General features: G+C 38.9%; 1 pseudogene; it reads left to right on the top strand.

Annotated features, from left to right (window-relative positions):
* Positions 1 to 10,440: 10,440 nt before the first annotated feature.
* Positions 10,441 to 11,075, top strand: LOC143389159 (putative ribosome biogenesis protein RLP24 pseudogene; annotated as a pseudogene).
* Positions 11,076 to 14,234: the final 3,159 nt, after the last annotated feature.

Below are 14,234 nucleotides of genomic sequence, written 5' to 3'. Positions count from 1 at the left end.
CCAATTTTTCACAGCAGAATTAATTAAAGCACTGGGTGATGGTCACTGCACCCAGACATCATTTTAAATATAGACCTAGAACATTATCAGGAGAGCATGTCAAGATTTACAACATCAAACAAGGGTTAGAAATAAACATAGATATTAGGCCAGGGTAAAGAGCTCATGAATTACATCTTAGAGCATTTCAAGTAAAACATCTGAACATATACTTTAAAATTTAAATGAATACATTAATTAAGACTGAAATATTTCACAAAAATTTTATAACTGAAATGTTAGATCATTATTTCATGCAGAGGAACTTGTAAATTACAGAGCAGACATCAATTGTAAATGATCCAAATGCTAATGAAAGTTAAATGATAAACCTTGTTCTAAAAGATAAGCATTGCAAATCTAAAAATAAAAAATTCTCAGAAATTTGAATTATTATGAGAGGTATGAGAGGTGACATGATGCTGCATGTGGAAAATTCTACAACATACCTATGTGACGTGGTCACAGTCAAAACACAGGTGCATTAAATTATTTTATGAAATTACCTTCACACCATGTATAAAAACTATCGGAAAATTATAAGTTTTTTAAAATTCCAATGCCATCCACAAGATATTTCTGTCTCTCTGACTCTTAAAATAAAGTTATTATATCTAAATCTCTTTGAATATTCTCATTTGAAGCATTTGGATAAAAAATATTGAATTCAAACAAGTGAGGACTTAATGACACTAATGAAACACTCAGAAATGGGTAAGTATCAAAATAATTACACTAAATGAAATAAGTTAGACACCAAAAACGGTACTGAGTAGTTTGATTTATCTAAGTTCTTGATGATATAAATATAAGGTACAAAAACAGCAGAAGAAGAAATATTCCTGAGAATGTGGAAATTGATCCATAGGGTATACTTATATCAAAACATACTCATACGTAGGATAAATGTGTGTCATAATTCTAAGTGTACCTAAATGAAGCTATTAGAACATTTTAGCTATTAAAGCAAACTTTCACTTCGTTGACAACTACTCATTACAAATGTAAGAGTTACCCTTTAACATTTTCTTACGTTGCAAAGCAATCCACATTTGATTTAACAACAACAAAAAAAGACAAAAACTCTGTTAAAATAAATTGGACACTCCAAACCTTGTGTTTTTGAGAAACCAATGGCCACACTGAGCTTCTCAGTTATGGACCTGTGCTCTCTGCAGAGCTACAAACACCATCTCACCATTACTTCAAAACCTTAGAATGTTTTCTCTTGAAAGCAGTTGTGGTGAGCAGTAAACTGGTAGCATGTCATACTGGTTTTCCTAATTTATTTATTCATTTCCTCATTATTTTTGACAGAAAGCCTATTTAGCGTCCTCTATGTCTTGAGATTTGTAGGCCTTGGTTTTATTTGGAGGGGATGAGGGTATAGAGATAATATAATGCTCTTTGGATTTGACAGGAGAAAGAATGAAAAGAGTCTCTACACCCTGTGTTTTCAGGGATGTGCTATAGGAGAACCATCAAATTTCTGTTTGCCATTGTGAAGTTGAGTTGATTTCCCACTTTGTTATAATTTAGAAGATGCAGAAAATAAAGGGGATAATGAGAGGTGCTTGGATCCATGTTGACTAGGTGGCAGATGAGGTAATGTGTAGAGTTTGCTATAGAGTTCAGCTTATTGAAATAAGTATATGTGGGTGCTGAGAGACTGGATTAGTATCACTCTGAGAATATGTGCTTTGCTAGTTTGCAGAAATGGAAAAAAAGAGGCTATATATAGCACAAGGCAAGTATATGTGTTAGGTTTCTCAGAGCAGGAAACAAACCAGACCTCTGTGTAGGGAACTAGGCAAAGGGAATTGGCCTATGTTCCTGTGTGGAGGGGAGGTTTTTCTGTAGAAGACCAAGCCACCTAAAAATTGCTAGCCTCGGTACCTGTACTTTTCCATATTGCCCTTAGTTAACTGGCTCTCTCTTGACTCCACCTGCAAACCAATACTACACCTTCTGTGGTATAAATGCCACTGCATATTCCTACACTAATCACACCTCCCTTTATGAATCTTCCATCATTCTTTAATTACAGTCTGCCCTGAGATAGTAGGGGTGCCATCCATCAAGACCAGTTCACTGCAAACACCATAGTTTCTACCTATCCCCCACTCACTATCAATAACTTCTTAACAAACAGAAAGTACCTGTAAAGGCTCAGTGCTATCACTATACAACACTTGAATGTTCAAAGTCAGTCATATTATCAATGCAAAACAAAAGGTCAACCACCAAAATCTACTTCTGTCAAATGTTATTATCTTTGAAGGTAGTGTTTTAATTTTTTTTTAAATGAATTATTAAATTTTTCAGTATACCTTTATGTATGAATAAGATGTTGGGGATTGCTTAATTTATGACACCACTTAATGACCTAATATCTATGTTATTATTTTTTTATGTATTCATTTTTTAAATTATTTTTTAAATATGATAACATAATGCATTACAATTCATGTTACATGTATTTATGCTTGCCTTATGCTCTATATAACCTCTTTTTCCCCTTTTTTTCAAACTAGCAAAACACATATTCTCAGAATGATACTGTGCCAGCCTCTCAGCATGCATACATTCTTATTGCAATAAGCTGAACTCTTAAGCAAAACAAACCCATTACCTCATCTGTCACCCAGTCAACATGGACTAAGCACCTATCATTATCCACTTCATGTTCTGCATCTTCTTAATTTTAGCAAAAGTAGAATATCAACTCAACTTCCTTCATTTATTACATGTATTGAACACAATTTTTCATATCTCTGGTTGTAAACAAAGTAGATTTATATCTTGTGTGGCTTCATACATGTTCTTAGGGTAATGATAACAATTACATTCCACTGTCCTTTTTACCTCCATGCCCCCTTCCTTCCCTTCTCTCCCCTTTTATCCTTTTCCTTATCTGAAGTTAATGTAATCTTTCCATTCTGTTCCCTAACACATAATGCTATGAATTAGCATCCTTACTGAGAAATCATTTGGTGTTTGTTTTAGGGTGATTTGTAAATTTTACTTAGCATTATATTCTTCAGCTCCATCAATTTTTTCTGCAAAAGTCATAATTTTTTTTCCCTTTAATGGCGAGTAATATTCCATTGTGTACATATACTACATCTTTTTTCATTTATCTACTGAAGGGCATCTATTATGGCTACACAGTTTAGCTATTGTGAAATGTGCTGCTATAAATATTGATGTGACAGTGTCCCTGTAGTATGCTTTTTTAAGTCTTTTGTGTAAGAACAAGGAGTGGGATTGCTCTGTCAAATGGTTCCATTCCAGTTTTTTCAAGGAATCTCCACACTGCTTTCCAGATTGGCTGCACCAATTTGAAGTCCCAACAGCATTGTATGAGTGTGCCTTTTACCACACCCTCACCAACAATTATTGTTGTTTTTTTTTCTTAAATGACTGGAGTAAGATGAAATCAGAGTAGTTTTGATTTGCATTTATGAAATTGCTAGACATGTTGAGCAATTTTTTATATGTGTGTCAATTGATTGCATATCATCTTTTGAGAATTGTCTGTTCAGTTATTTGGCTCATATGTTGATTGGGTTATTGTTGTTTTGGTTTGCAGATTTTTGAGTTCTTTATATATTCTATAACTTAGTTCTATATCTGATGTGCATGTGGTAAGAATTTGTTCCCCATTAGTAGGCTCCCTATTTACTTAACCAATTGTTTCTTTTGATGAAAAGAACCTTTTTAATTTAGATCCATAGTATTTATTGTTGCTTAATATAAATTATAGTGCTCTGAAGTCTTATTAAGAAAGTCAGGCACTAACCAGATAGATTTGGGCCTATTTTTCTGTTAATATACACAATGTCTCTGGTTCAATATTTAGGTCCTTGATTCAATTTGGGTTGAGTATTTTGCATGGTGAGAGATAGGGGTTTAATTTTATTTTATTGTATATAAATTTCCAATTTTCCCATCATTATTTTTTGAAGAGGATATCGTTTTCTCCAATGTACATTTTTTTTATGCTTTTTGTCAAATATAAGAGAGCTCTAATTATGGGCATTGGTCTCTGTGTTATCTATTCTATACCATTAGTCTACAAGTCTATCTTGTTGCCAATACCATACTGTTTTTTGTTATTATTGATCTGTAGCATAGTTTAAGGTCTAGTATAGAGATGCCACCTAATTCACTCTTCTTGCTAAAAATTGATTTAGCTATCCTGGGTCTCTTATTTTGTCAGATAAATTTCATGACTGCTTTTTCTATTTCTCTGAGGAATGTCATTGAGATTTTGATTGAAATTACATTAAATCTGTATAGTGCTTTTGGTAGTGTGGCCATTTTGACAATATTAACTCTGCCTATTCAAGAAAAAATAGATCTTTCCATATTCTCATGTCATCTTTGATCTTTTTTCCATAGGGTTCTGTAGATTTCATTGTAGAGTTCTTTCAGCTATTGTTATGTTGATTCCCAAGGATTTTATAATTTTTATACTATTCAAAGTTAGTAGTTTTTCTCATTTTCTTTGCAGAAGATTTTTTATTGATATTCAAAAATGCCTTTGATTTATGGGTGTTGATTTTGTATCCTGGTACTTTACTGACTTCATTTACTAGTTCTAGCACTTTTCTGATGGAATGTGTCGAGTCTTTTAGGTATAGAATTATATTGTCAGCAAATAGTGCTAATTTGAGTTCTTCCTTACTTATCCATATGACTTTAATTAATTTTATTTGTCTAATTGGTCTGGCCAGTGTTTCAAGAATTATGTTAAATAGAAGTTGTGGAAACGGGCATCCCTGTCTTATTCCAGTTTTTAGAGGAAATGCTTCCATTTTCTGCCTTGGTGTCCTAGAATGGTGCTCCCCAATCTTGTGGCCATTGTCCATGTAATCCATCAAATTGACAAACTCAGCTTTTTTGTCACAGGATCTATATGCCAAAATATCATGTGCTTGAAGCTACTGAATTAGGCACGATCGACACAGAACATTTCCATAATCGTGAAAATTATTGAATGATGATGTTCTATAAATCACCAGGAGCAAATATTATGGATAATATGACCTATTGAGAGTTCAAATCTAGTACCTTTCAACAAATACCTTGCTAACTGTGTTCCAATATAAATTTTTTGTTAAAAAAGAATAAATAAAGAAATAAATAAAATAGAGTGGTGTGGATACAGCTATCAGGTGCTACATTAATGAATTCTGTTTTAGAGCATCCACCAGGTTTTACCTGGCCTCTTCCAATCACAGGATTTCAAGCACCTCCCTGGAAGGCCCCCTCCCATTCTGGTAAAGGCCTTTGACTCTTATGGTGTCATTTTTCAGAATCCCTCTTACCTTCTAGGCTAACGAGGAAACTAGCCAATCAAGAAACCACTACCCCGGCCACTCCAGATAATTCTTGTGCATGGGAATTCATAGCCATCCTATGAGTATGAAGCTGCTGGCATTGGTACCACAGTTAGAAAAACACTGCTCCAGCAGACTCCAACATCTGGGACATAGGGGTGTTTTCATAACAGGTCCTAGTAGAACATGACTCAAGCCCACTTAGTTATAAGCTGGGGATGCTGCGGAAATAAGACACAAACCACCACCACCAACAACAATAACAATAACATAAAGCCCTCTACATTTATGTGGGGATTTTTCTCTAAAAAAGACCTTGAATTTTTAAAAATTATCACATCTCCATATGGCTTCTGCCAATAAACCCCTCAATGATAAACAGTTTTTTAAAAGAATATTTTCAGAAATATTTTTTGAGGAAGTAAAGAACAACCCACTTGGGAACAGTACAGAATGTGAGCACTTTTTTGCTCGATTATAACATAAAATTCTACTGAAGCTGTGGCAAAGACCCTTCACAGACCTCAAGAACAGACAGGAGATTTCCTCCTGCTGACATGCTCTCAAGTCAGAGCTGCACATAACTTGGATTCTCTTGAGGCAAAGAAGGCCCAAAAGGTCATTGAACTAGCTGTTCTGTCACAATGGGGGAATATATACCATAAATTACCAAATAATACATCTAATAAAACTAATAATTACAAAATGCTATCTTTAACATAGTTTGATTAAATTTAATTTTGAATGAAAGTGTTTAATCTTTAGTACACCATATTTATCTTATTGCTGATAGATGAGATTTTACTGCCAGAAAGTGATAACTTAATGATCTCTGTTAAACAATGCAAGTCCAAGGAGACTTCAAGCATCAATTATTTATAAGCAGACTTGGTGCTGTGTCCCCATGTAAAGGTAGCAAAACTCCTGTAATGAGGTGGATGCACCCCTATATCACCTGACCACAATGATCTCATCTGAAAGAGACCAGAAGTATGGCAAAACTTTGAACCTCAAAAAATCTTAGAGAGGCGAGGCCACAATGATGTCTTAGAGTCAAGTTCATGGAATACTGCCTTCATGGCATACATTAAGAGTGCCTGGGTGGCAACACACTATCCCATGCTAGGTCTTGTGAAGAGCAAAATACTTACCCCTTTGGCACAGCCCTGCGCATGAGGCTATGTGTTGAATTCCCTGCTCTTGCTCCATTGCTCACTCCTTGATTGGTCACTGCAGAAATTGCATTGGTGGCTGCCTGTAATCTGCTAAGCTACTGCCTGAGTATATATACATGGTAACTTCACAATAAAATGGGACCTGTTTCCTGCTTGATGTCCAGAGGTCTTTATTAGTGACTTCACAGACACAGTCTCTTCTACAATTTTCCGTGAAACCCCTTGCTGGACGAGAAAGAGCCCACATAAACATCAGTACACAGCATTTGTCTTTTTTTGAAGGATCAAAAAAAATCCTTGTAATGTAACTCTCCTGACCTCTAATGAATGTCAGTATGTTTGCATTTCCATCACCACATCATCGATTTTTGGATATTTACTCACTTAGTCTTTGTTCCAGAGAAGGTTATTCTTCCATTAGAAATGACTGGGTGATCTTTTCTTTTTTTTAAGCATTTATTAGGGTGGAGATAATGAAAAGAACTTTCTGTATCCTGCCATTTTCTACAAATGACAGTTCCTTCATACTATTTTAAGCAGGATTCAGCTTGTCCATGAGTCCCTTTTTTTTCTTTTAATCTATGCAGAAGGTTTTACTTTTCTTCATGCTGCTTTTCACATCATACCTACAAGTCAACTGATGGAGTTATGCTGAGTGAAAAAAAAATACCAATAAATTGATATTAGGTAGGCCTGCCTACATCTTCCATGGAGGTTGTAACAACTGAGTTGTTGCCTCAGATTATTGGGAGAAAATAAATTCAGTTTAAACTCACTAAGCTTGTAATATTTTAGCCTAAATTCACTCTCCACAGAGAATTTTAGGTCCTCCAAGGCATCTATTCACCACAGGATTTTGCAAAGTAACCATGGATGCACTAGCTACAACATAAACCAGGGGATCATTCCATAATTTATTTGAGACCAAACCAAACCAGTAACTGTTGCTCTTCTGCAGGATTCAACACCCTCACCATGAGAGTCATATTCACTAATGAAAAAAAATCTAGTACAATTTTCAACTGCATTGACCATATGCAACTTTGGTTTGATTTTGATCAAAGTATTTATTTAATCACTAATGAAACATTTTAACTGAAAAAAATAATGATATACACTTTTAAAAGTATTTATTTTCTAAATGTTTATTTTCTAGATGTAGGTGGACACAATATCTTTATTTAATTTATATGTGACACTGAGGTTTTAACCCAGTGCCTCACATGTGCTAGTTGCTCACTCTACCTCTGAGGCAAAATCCCAGTCTCTCGTGTTATACACTTTGATGTCTACGTTTTTGTTTAAAAGAGTGTTTTGATTCTTCCAAGTTTTTCTGTGGATAAGCAGTTTACTATTTTATTTATTCTACTTATTTATTTTCTTTGCACCTGTAATGAAACCCAGGGACACTTAATCACTGAGCCACATCCCTAGCCCTTTTATCTTTTTTATTTTGAGACAGAATCTTCCTAATTTTCTTAGGACATTTCTGAGTGGCTGAGGCTGGATTTTAATTATGATCCTCCTGCCTCAGCCTCCCAAGCTTATGGGATTACAGGCATCATTTTCATTATGTTTAAATAATTTGACATTTTATGAATATTTAAAAAAACGTGCCGAACATTTGGAATCTTTAGTTGTAGGCAAATTTTGAAATGGGCACAAACACTGGTAGGATTAACTAGTTCTTGTGTTCTATTCTATATATACAACAATATATGATATGATTCAAAATTACTAGAAGAAAATAAATGTGATAAACAAAATGAGAAATGATAAGTATTTGAGGAGGCAAAATGATAATTACACCATTATTATCAATATATGTGTCAAATTACTATATTGTATGATAAAGATATACTTGTTTCAGACTGGAGTGGTGACTCAGTGATAAGCACTTTCCTTGCATGTGTAAGGCACTGTGTGCAATCCTCAGCACCACATAAAATAAATAAAGGTATAACAATTATCTACAACTAAACAAAGAAATTAAAAAAGATATATGTGTAAATTAAATTATAAAGTTATGAATAGTTGTACATATATATCAAAGTATTTTCCCCAAGATATGTATTAATTCAAAAGAAAAATATAGTAACTTTATAGTGGATAGACCCTTTAGACATCAACTTAACTAAGTGATCAAGGTCATCACCACCAGTAATCAAACATGTTGGAGACATGAGCCTCTTGATATGGTGAGCTGAGAAGGAACCACCACCATTTCTGTGGTATTGCCAAAACTGCAGAGCCTCCCTCTGATCTTGAGAAAACACAAGGTAACCCACAGTTCTACAAAACACTTATTCCTCAGTGCTGTCAAGATCATGAAAGATGAGTATAGACTGAGGGAATGTCACCAATGTTAAGGTCTGTAAACAAGTCAGGATGGCGCCTGGCATTTTGCCAGAGGGAGTGGTTTGTGAGGTGGTACCAGCAAGCCATTAACTGTGATTCGTTGACTGCTGTATCTAGTTTATGTTAATTAAGATAATCTGTGTGGAATGTATATATACCCCTTCTGTCCTACAATAAATGGCTCCCACTCCTGCTGTATCAATCTACACAAGTTGTTTGTCACCCCCTGGTTATTTTGCTGCAGCAGTACTGCGGCAACAAATTGATCAGGGACACAAAAGAAAAATAACAACTAAATGCAGTGTGGTGTCCAGAATGGGGTGATGGAAGCAGGAAAAGATCTTAGTAGAAAAACGGGAAATTCCAATAAGAGTTGTTTTGTTTTGTTTTAGGTACTGGGGATCTAACTCAGGACTGCTTTACCATTGAGCTACATCCACAGCCCTTTTTTATTTTCATTTTTTTTAAATTTTGAGACTGGGTCTCATTAAATTGCTTAGGGCCTTGTTAATTTGCTGAGGCAGGCCTCGAATTCCCTATCCTCCTGTCTCAGCCTCCTGAGCTGCTGGGATTACAGACATGCACCACTGTACCCAGCATCCAATAAGATGTGAAGTTCAGGTGATTGTACTGAACTAAGGATAAGTTCTCAGGCTTGATCATTTACTAGGGTTATGTAAGATGTGAATATTAGGGAAGGCTAGGTGAGGGGTGTACTGAAGCTATCTGTTCTATTTTTGGCAACTTTTCTGTAAATCTAAAATTAGGTCAAAATAAAAGGTTTAAAAAAATGCCACTTCGAAAATTTAGGGCAGATGCCTGGAAGGCCTCATGGGAAATTTCACTGCTCTGCCTGTCTTTGGATTTGAGATTGGGAGACCTCCTGTCCTCAGAGCATTAAAGCACCCACGAAGATTTATTCAGTCATTCTGGCCTATGGTTGGCCAAATGGCTTATACCTTTAGGACAGACTGACCCCCCTTTCTCCTCTGCAGTATGGAGCCCTGAGCCCCCCACCCCACGTTGGGATTCTCATCCTGGGTGGCAGAGGCTGCGAGGTGAGGCTGCAGCAGTCTGGGGAAGGCTTGGCAGGTGAGTGAGAGGGTGCTCCAGAGGGAGGGAGGCTCAGACAGTGTTTAGCTGTAGAGTGGGGCTTAGCAGAGGCGAGGGGAAAAGGGAGGGGGGCTCTCCTTCTCAAGGGGCCCTTTCATGTTGAAATCAGCCATCATGAATGCTGGGGGCCCAGGAGCCCAGGCGTGGGAAATGTGAGAGCCCCCTTATGTCCCCTCATGTGACATGTCGTCTGTGGCTCCCAGCCGGCCAGCCAGGATGCATTAGGAGAAGTGTCGGTGTGCACCTGGGGCGGGGGAGGGTCCCATCAAGACATTGACCCACTCAGGGAAGGGAGATTTGAAGAAGCAAGTTCTAGACTCTCCTGGTGCTGGAGGGGAGGGTGGACTGGGCACCCTGTTGGCTTCAGCATCAGGGGTGGGGCAATTGGCAAGAATCCAAGAGAATGTCGGTGGGGACCCACGCGGCCTCAACATGCGTATGGAGAAGTGTTATTTCTGTTCAGGGCCCATCTACCCCGGCCACGGCATGATGTTCGTCCGCAATGATTGCAAGGTATTCAGATTCTGTAAATCCAAATGTCATAAGAACTTTAAAAAGAAGCGTAATCCTCGCAAGGTCAGGTGGACTAAAGCATTCCGGAAAGCAGCTGGCAAAGAGCTTACAGTGGATAACTCATTTGAATTTGAAAAACGTAGAAATGAACCTGTCCAATACCAGCAAGAACTATGGAATAAAACTATTGATGCAATGAAGAGAGTTGAAGAGATCAAACAGAAACGCCAAGCTAAATTTATAGTGAACAGATTGAAGAAAAATAAAGAGCTACAGAAAGTTCAGGACATTAAAGAAGTCAAGCAAAACATCCATCTTATCAGAGCCCCTCTTGCAGGCAAAGGAAAGCAGCTGGAAGAAAAAATGGTACAGCAGTTACAACAGGATGTGGACATGGAGGATGTTTCTTAAAAATCTTACTCTATAATCATTTCTATGTGTACATTTGAAAATCTCCTTTGGAGACTTAGAATTTAATTCTAAATAATTAATTTTTATATAAGGTCACTGAAGTGAAAGGTGATTACAAATACTGTTCTACATTACTATCTGCAAAGCATCAGATTATGGATGTTAGATTGCACCTCATTGTAATGTCTTCATTGATAGACATGCTTATGTAAATCATGAAAATTCTCTTTATAAATGCACAAGTGGATTGTGGACAGAATGGTCATGCCTTTTGGATAATGGCAATAGGCAGCATTTATTTAATAAGTAATTACAAAAATTTATGGCCAGTGATAGGTAAAATCAAATTTTCTTTGCAGTAAAATGTTCCCTTTATTATGTTATAGAAGGGAGGATACAACAATCTCAAAATGTATGGCAATCTCAAAATCATTAATTTTAGTATTTTCTGTTTTGATTTATTAGCCTAAAGGAGCATAATGGCCAAATACCATGAAGCCTAGTTATGCTAAGCTGTTTTGACCTGGTTTACCTGTTGTTGGCAGGTAGTTGTGAGTGTTTGTGAGGAGAGCTGACTAATCTTTATTTGAAATGGCACTATATTATTTCTGCTTTAGAGAATACTCAGTTCTAATTTGTGATTCCTGGTAGAGCAAGCTCCCTCCCCCCTCCCCTGATGTAGAAGCAAAGTAATCCTAGTGTCTTAAAATTTGTTGCGGAGTTTTCTTTCTTTTTAAAAACAGGTTCTTAATTGTTATGGAATATAGAATTTATGAGTATAACATCTGCCCATTTGTACATAAAATAAAAACATTTTTAGTGTGTGCCTATATATTATTTGAATATACTAAAAAATATGAGGTATTTTTACTTGGAAGAAAATAACTTTCTTTACACATACTACTTTATTAGGAAATATAGTTAATTAAAGAGAAATATATGCTTAGCAAAAAAAAAAAAAAAAAAAAGAATCCAAGAGAAGGCTCTAGTCCCAACCCTCTCCAATGCCCTGAGTAGCCTGCTTCTCGCCAGCTCTGAAGGCGCAGACCCTGCTGACAAACCTCCAGGGACAAGAAGCTCACTCTATCCTGGGAGAGCGTAGGGTCCTGGCATTGGTTCCACCTCTGGATTCAGTTTTCATTCCCAGCCAGGAAATCTGGGTCATTGGACAGGGGAGGCTGTGGCCCCATCTTCCCTGGTACACTCTCAGCCCAGGAGTGACCCCTGCTGTCCGGACAACCCTGGAGGTGGAGGACTATGCTGGCTAGCTGTGCATGGATTGTGCTGGGTGGCCCTGCCAGCCCCCTCCCCACCCCGCATTCTGTGTTGCTCTCCGCAGGCCTACAAGGTTCTCCTCAAATGTACTGCCACAGGAGGGAGGTGGGTGAGGCCAACATCTGGACCAAGGGGACATCATTGGCACCCACAGCTGGAGCTATCAGCAGCCAATGTTTACCCAGACATTATTTGCCTTTGTAAGTTCCTGGCCCCCAACATGCCCCCCCTGAGGAGAGGGTCCTGAGCCTCCTCCCCACGACTGGGCAGGGACGGACCCGAGAGCGCCGTGGCTGGCTGGAGTTCAGATCCTCCCAGCAGCTTCGGCTGCCTGAGAGAAGAAAGGGCTAGCCAGCTGGGCTGTCCCAGCAGAGGTGTGGGCACGAGTAGGACAAGGCCATGGAGAAAGTGTGAGTGGACCCTGGACACAGCGTGGAGCAGAGAGGAGGGCCAGACCTCTGGAATATTTCAGAACCTTGCTGGCTGACCTTGGGTCAGTCTGTTCCTCTGTATCCTGTGCCACCAAATGGGAAGATTTCCTTGCCACCTGATTGAAAATAGTCTCTGTTTTAGTCAGCTTTTTTGCTGCACTATGGAAGGACCCAACCAGAACAATTATAGAGAGGAAAAAGTTGCCTTGGGGGCTCAGGGTTTTAGAGGTCTCAATGCACAGACAGCAGGCTCCATTCCTCAAGGTTTGAGGTGAGCTGAACCTCATGGCGGAAGAGTGTGGTAGAGGGAAGGGGCTCACATGATGATCAGGAAGCAGAGGGAGGCTCCACTTGCCAAATACAAATATATATCCCAAATAATTGGCCCATGACCCTCCTCCCCAGCCACACCCCACCACTTCAGTCACCACTCAGTCAATCACTATAAGGGGATTAATTCACTGAGGGGTTAAGACTCTTACAACCCCATCACTTGTCCTTCGAACCCTCTTGCATTGTCTCACAGCTAAGTTTTTTGGGGACCCCTCACATCCAAACCAGAACAGCCTCCTGCCAGACCTATCCCCTCCCGTGCCTGTTTGCTCTTTCTAGCGTATGTTCCAACATGCACCCCTCTGCCGGAGCACGACCACCAGGAGGGCAGGCAGGACCTCACTTTACTGTCACTGCTCCCTGGCATCCAACCAAGCTTCCACAGCTCGTCCCTAGGTTGCCCCTCTCATTCCATCTGCTTCAAGTGACATTGTGGATTGGGGTCAGAGAAGGACAGACCATGTTCTGTGGTGGCAGGCTCTGGCCAGAGAAGTTTTCTCCTGGAGCACAGCGAGTCCCAGGTGGGCAATAGCGTGGGAAAGAGTATTATGCCTTCATGATAATAGAGTACGCATTCACATGAGGAATTCATGAGGATTCAGAGATGTTCTGTAACTTCTGTAACTTACCTAAGGTCACACAGCCCCAAAGTTACAGAACCAAGATTTGAGCCCCTGTTCAAGGTTTCCTCTTTACTCTGCTGCCTTCTGTAAATGATGTTCAAAGTTCTCATTTGATTTTCCAGGACACATGTGTCCCACACTCCATTGTATCTATACATTCTTTCTATATCATTGCACCCTCAACCCCAACCTGGTTGATGAGCACAGAAGACAACATGAGCCCGATTTCACAGACCAGAGAGAAGCCTGTAGCCACGCAGCCAGTAAATGGCAACATCTGAACTAAGCTCAGGTCAGCCTCATGTTGGCACATTGCCCTTAGCCTTCTTCCAGGCTGGGACTAAGCTTTCAGGTCTCATTGGCTGGCATGGGGCTCCTGACCTCCCAGCCTGCATTAACACACCCGTGCTAAAAGCTTCCCAGGGACCTCACCCTGGACAGAACCTGCTCCCTTTACCCCATCCACAGGGTCATTTCAAAAACCCCTGTTGACCCTCCAGTGAAGAGGCAAAGGGTGTCCAGGCTGCCAGGGCCCAGGAAACAAGGTAAACCTTAGGCTACCACGGAGAACCTACAAAATACTCAGACTAAAGGCAGCTGCAACTTGACTCTTGCTGA

Source organism: Callospermophilus lateralis, unplaced genomic scaffold (genome assembly GCF_048772815.1).
Source record: "Callospermophilus lateralis isolate mCalLat2 unplaced genomic scaffold, mCalLat2.hap1 Scaffold_1255, whole genome shotgun sequence".
Taxonomy (NCBI): Eukaryota; Metazoa; Chordata; class Mammalia; order Rodentia; family Sciuridae; genus Callospermophilus; species Callospermophilus lateralis.
This window is presented reverse-complemented; position numbering and strand designations above follow the sequence as displayed.